This window comes from Gavialis gangeticus, unplaced genomic scaffold (assembly GCF_001723915.1).
Source record: "Gavialis gangeticus isolate Ggan-Ray unplaced genomic scaffold, GavGan_comp1, whole genome shotgun sequence".
Classification (NCBI taxonomy): Eukaryota; Metazoa; Chordata; order Crocodylia; family Gavialidae; genus Gavialis; species Gavialis gangeticus.
The window spans coordinates 14,725,063-14,730,725 of record NW_017729029.1 but is presented as its reverse complement, the minus strand read 5'-3'; the positions used below and the strand labels follow the sequence as shown (position 1 = coordinate 14,730,725).

The 5,663-nt window shown below is 55.0% G+C and overlaps 1 protein-coding gene across 2 annotated transcripts in view; it reads right to left on the bottom strand.

Moving 5' to 3' along the window:
* The window catches only part of FHL1 (four and a half LIM domains 1), a 55,974-nt gene that overhangs the window by 19,900 nt on the left and 30,411 nt on the right, over window positions 1-5,663 (bottom strand). The window contains exon 1 of one of the 2 annotated variants that reach the window (XM_019521312.1): window positions 5,504-5,624. The exons of the other annotated variant lie outside the window; for it this stretch is intronic. The gene's annotated coding sequence lies outside the window, so the exon portion shown is untranslated. Of the gene's footprint in view, window positions 1-5,503; window positions 5,625-5,663 lie in introns of those variants that run through there. 2 annotated transcript variants of the gene reach the window in all.

Genomic DNA, 5,663 nt, shown 5'->3' with positions numbered 1-5,663 from the left:
GTGCACCTCCTGGGTTCGATGGAGGTCCTGCATTCGGGCTAGGGACCTACGTGAGCGGTCAGACCTGGCTGACTGCTCTTCCCAGTGGATGTCTGGAAAGTTCAGGTCCCCCATGACTACCACATCCTTTGACCTAATGACCTCCGTGAGCTGACTTAAGCATTCCTGGTCGAGCTCTTCCCCGTGGTCGGGTGGTCTGCAGTAGACCCCCACTGTTAAGTCTCTTTCCCCGCGACCCCCTTGTATGCTAACCCAGAGCACGTCCGTGTCCCCTCCTCTGACTCTGTGCTACCTGGTGAGGATGTGTATTCCTCCTTGACGTAGAGCGCCACCCCCCGCCTTTCCTCCCCGTCCTGTCCCTCCTGTACAGCCGATAGCCCTTGACATCCACCGCCCAGTCTGTAGGGACATAGTTACACAGCAGCTGTGTCTGAGACCAGGTGAGGCCCAAACCCAGCAATCCCCCCTCTTTGCCCCAGTGCAAATAATGCAGGCAGCTGACAGCTCGGGAGCACCCAGCCCAAGTCAAACAAAGAGGGAGTGGTTCAAGTCCTACCAAGTTCAAATGCTTCCCACAACTGTGGGCACTTCTTTTGAGAAACTTTTCTTCTTTCTGTGATCCTACCCCCAAGCTCCTGGCAGCCAGGAGGGAGCTATAGTCTGGCTTTCATGGCTACCCACAGGTGGATGTTTGACCTCGCCGGCAGGTCCTACTCCTGAAAGCGTTGTTGAGTGTACAATGCCTGCGAGGTCCTGGACGATCCCCCATAGAGGGGATGGGGAAAAGCCCTTTCCCAAGTCTCCTTTAACCTCCACGCTTTGCACGGAGCAAGGCAGGCTCCAAGCAGAGAAGGAAGGACAGACCTCGTGTTAGCTTTGCAGGCCACCCCGTCCAAAACTACCCTGTTTGCTGAGCAACTCCCTCTTAGAAGGGCCATGACTTTTTCCCCCCGTTTTTTCACCACCCTGTTGCCAACACATCCTGACAGCTTACTTCCCTAGTAGCCTGCTGACACAGGGGGAGCTGACCCTTTAAGAGATTTGGAGACTATGGTGGTGGTGCTTTTTTGCCCAGGCCCAGGTGACAGGTTGGGATGCAGGGGTCGATGGCTGGGTCAGGTGATAACCAGGGGCCAAGGCTTCCTATATAGGGGCACTTCAGACAGCTGGAGGGGAGGCTTTGCCAAGAGAGCTTGCTACAGCAAGAGGCTGCCTATGCCAGTGAAGCCTTGATAAAGGGCTAAGTGAAGAGCTGCGACTGCCAGGCAGGTGGGGAGCTCTGCAGCAAAGAGCTGAAGCCTCAGGAGGGAAGAGGCCCGATGCTGCACCCGGCCGCAGGAGCTGGGGGGTTTGGAGAAGGACCCACCGAGCTCAGCAAAGAGTGGAAGAAGCCAGGCTGGGGGGAGCTGTTGCTTTGTGCAAGAATCCAGGGGCAGCTCGAGACCTCCAGGAAAGGGAAACTGAGGCAATGGAGGGGCCTGCAGCCAGCCTGGCTAGGGGCCGTGTCCCTGCCCTCCTACCCTAGTGATCTGAGTATTGAGACCCTCCACCTCCAGCACAAAAGCCACTTCCCCCCCGCCCCCAAGGCTCTGGGAGACTCCAGGGAACCGTGCTCAGGGCAAAAATTGGCCTGCTTTGACTAGGTGGGCATGGGACTGCCTGTGCCCCGTAGCTGCAGAAAGCAGGATCAGTGCCGCACTCCCATGTTGGCAGGTGATTGCTGCCATAACCTGTGCAAACACAGGGGAGCAAGTGGTGCTTACCCCGATACTGATCCTCCAATGCAGGCTACTCCAAGATGCTTGTTTAAGAGCGGGGGGTTTGTTCGTAGCCAGCGGCTCCTTGGGGGTCCACCCAGTGCTGGGTTAGCTATAGCAAATCTCTCCCAGCACAACTCTCCAGGGTTTTCTACCCCCTGCCTGCAGCAGGCTTCTGAAGTGGAGACTATTTATGCAGCCAGAGACGATCGGGCTGATGTTACGCAGATCATTCATCACCCACCCAGCACTGCTCGTGCCAGACCACCACCAACTGACATGGGCAACAGCTTTGAGCCCTATGCCAGAGTTAACTCCAAGCACGGGGGTCCCGATCCCGCACAGTCTGCTCTCCACATAATTAACCAACGTGGGCTGTGAGCCCTGGGCTCCAGGGAAGGGCTTTTTGCGGCGTTCTGCTGCAATTACTCGGCAGAGAAGCAGAGCAAGGTCTTTGCAGAGAAGTCTTAGCTGTGGCCCTTCTCACCAGATGATTGATTTGCTTCGCTGCTAAAAATAAGGACTTGCAGGATGTGAGGGAAGGCGGGTCTGTGTGCTGGCCCCACCAGCATCCTTTCTGGCTGATAAGCAGCACTAATAATCCCGTCTTTCCCCACCGCACTCCTCCAGCACGTCCCCCACAACCAGCACTACCAGGTCTAAATGCACCCAGCAACATGGGCACCCATGGGTGTCTGGTATTTCTCAGGCTTTTCTCTTCCATTTCAAGCCATCCTTTGGGACCCATTGTAGGCTAAAGGATCAGACATCCAGCCTTCGAGCCGCCTGCCTGGGGTGTCCTCCTGCTAACTGGTTTGAACCAAGGTGCTCAAATTCCCAGGCCTCGGGGAGGGGTCGCGTGTGGGTGAGTTTCTGAAGGCTGGCAGGGGCCGGGTTACAAAGCGACCATGCACAAGGTGGATGTGGCTGGATAACGGGGACAAAAGGCTGGGTAGAGATGTGCATTATCCATCTGATTTAGATAGTCAATGAGCTTTTATGAGCCCAGACTCACTTCACTGGATGATTTCCCACAGTGACAACGAGCAGATAAGAGCCTGGGTCTCCAGGGCAGAAACCTGCATTCTTCCAGCTCCCCCGACCACCACCGTGCTATATACTGCCCCAGTGACACCAGCAAATTTCAGGTCTCATGCAGAAAAAAGCAGACGGTGGCAGTACTGCCCTTTTCCTGATCCTGCCATATCACCCCTCCCCTTTCCTACTTGGTTTTGAGGGCTTGGGACTATTCTGTGTCTTGTTTCCACCCCATCTGTGCCTGGCCCTTGGGTACTGCTCTATCTTCATGGCAGAGATAAGGATGTGCTCTAAGCTACTTGGTAAACGGCTTGTGTTTGGAGTTTGTGGCACGCTTGCTGCCGTGAAGAGCACTCTGTGCTGCTCTGGATGTGCTCCAGCTGAGGCAAGGGGCAGGTGCAGCCTCAGGGACAAACAAACTGGGCAAGGGGTGAAGCATTGCACCAAGCAGGAACCACACATGGTGAGCTGTGCAAAGGCTCCCTATGCCCTCAAACTGTTCCTCACCTGCTGAACTTTGCAGCCTGAGCCAGCATTTCTTCACCCGTACGTCACCCGCTTCCCAAGTCGGACCCGACCGTCCCACCGATACCTTTAACAGGAGCACCACACACGAAGCACTTGCAGCAGGGGCGACGACCGTGCACAAGCTGTTGTTCAGGAAGTGCCACAACAAGCTATTCACCCGAGATGCGAGGAGAGGGGCTCTCGCCCAGTCCCCGAGCCCCTACTCAGTCACCAGAAACTTGGCCTGCATGGGCTGGGATAGTAGGGTGGAAGCCACAGCACATAGCACAGTCCTCCAAAAATGGGCTGTGGAGACGGAAACACGCATTTTGGCAAAATCACTTTTAATCTTTCAGAGTCCTGGCGTCTCGAGAGCCGTATGGTTAAAATTCCTTCCCAAGTCAAAGTCGTCTAAATGAAACGCGAGGACCCTCTTCCTCCCACAGACACCGTGCCAAAGATTGGGCACGACAGAGCCGAGGGTTGAGGTATTTCTGGTGAGACACGTATATCTCTTACAGAGGAGAACTGTCAGTTGACTGAACTAAATACACTTGGTGACACTTAAAACGTCCCTTGTGCAAACATCACGAGCCAGAATTTGTCAGGGTTACAATAAAGAGATGATTTGCATTATGGCAAGGAGATGATTTGCATTATCTCGGCCAAGACAAGGGTTGGGTGTCCCGAACGTATACCACCCCACTGAACACTTCGACAAATGATTGCTGCTTTTGCGTCTGCACACAGCTAGCTCAGGAGAAGTCAATGAGCTGAGAAGAAGGGGGTGAAGTCGCATCAGACAGGCTTTCTGTACACCATGGGATAGAGGAATATAGAAAATGTAGAACTTGGGAAGGGAAAAGTTAACTTCTGGAAGAAAGCCTTCAGCGGCGCACACGTGCTGCATCTCCGAACAGCACGTGTGCACGCGGGGGGCCAGGCCTGTCCGTGCTACCAGAAAGCAAATGATCCGTTTTATGGAAATTGCTCTAAAACGCAGGGCTGAATCAGCCTTGAGAAGGTGCCTTGCTACACTGCAATATCTGACACCACTTCCACGCCGCGGGTTCGCGCTACGTATCTGGGCTTTGCGTGCACAACGGGGTTTCATTTAAACAAACCTTCCGAAACGCATGCCAGCCAGGAGGTTTCGGCGTGTTTTTGTTTTCAACAGGTTTAAAAACCCTCCATGTATTTCCCCTAAGGAAGAATTGTGTCCTCGTACGCCGAACAGGTCGCACAACCCGTTGCAGCAGAAGCATTCGTTCTGTTGGAAAGACCTTCTGGACCCGATCCTTGATCCTGTGGTCCAGGCTCCCAATGCTGGCAGGGCTGAGAAATGCACTTGTACCTCTGCCGTAACAGCGCCATGCTAAAAACCTAAGCGTTTTAACTGGCCTCCTATTTTTGCATGTATGATGTTAACTGTGACACACCTCGTCGGGATTTTTCTAGCTACTTTTACGGCAGAACACATTTTTATTCGCTGATGGCTTCTGAGCAGAGACGAGGGCTTGGGTTGCATTCAGGAATGCAGTAGCTGGGGAGTGGGGACGAAAAAGGCTGGTCTCAAAAATGAAGAATGTGGGTGGGCTTTTTTGGCTTTTTTTTTTTTTTAAAGAAAACTTGAAGTTGGAAATCCTGAGGCCTTATTTGGTGACGGATGCAAATCAATACGGTTTCAAGGATGTTTGCAGAAACCGGATTAACCGTTCACTCTGTTTCCCCCTCTCCCCTGCACAGAGCAGTCGGACAAGTTCAGAAGAAAGGCAACTAACTCTTCACAGGTTTGCCCATTTTAACCTGATTAGGTAATTTAGTGGGGAGGGATAGAGCAGGGGCCCTCAGCCTTTTCAGGTGTGAGACGCCCCTTGCAAATGCCACTTTTATCAGCTGTTTTTTGCCTCCCCAAAACACTAGAGCAATTCATTCAGAGCACTTGGAAAGCCGCTGGCTGGGCAGAGGGGGCTGTTCCGCCTGTCCGAGATGCCCGGTGTCGCGCCGGCATGCGGAGCAGCGCTACCCGTGCGTGGCACCCCGGCAGGATCTCGTGGTGCCCCTGGTTGAGGCTCCCTGGACCCAGATCCGAATCGGGGGGGGGGGGACCGGATCCGGGGCTGAACTAGAAGCCGAGCAGGTTGGAAAGCCCCGAGCACCGCGCCAGAGACAGGCAGACGGAGACCCCCGCCCCGACTTACCTGCCAGCTGCTCCGCTAGGGAAGAGCCGGGCCGGGCTGGCTCCGGGAAGGAGGCTCGGGGCAGTGGTGATGCCCGCAGCCCCGAGCGAGGTCTCCCCGCCCCGCCCCGCCCCCGGCCGGGACTGAGCCCGGGGGCGGGGCTGCGGGGCGGGGCCGGGGT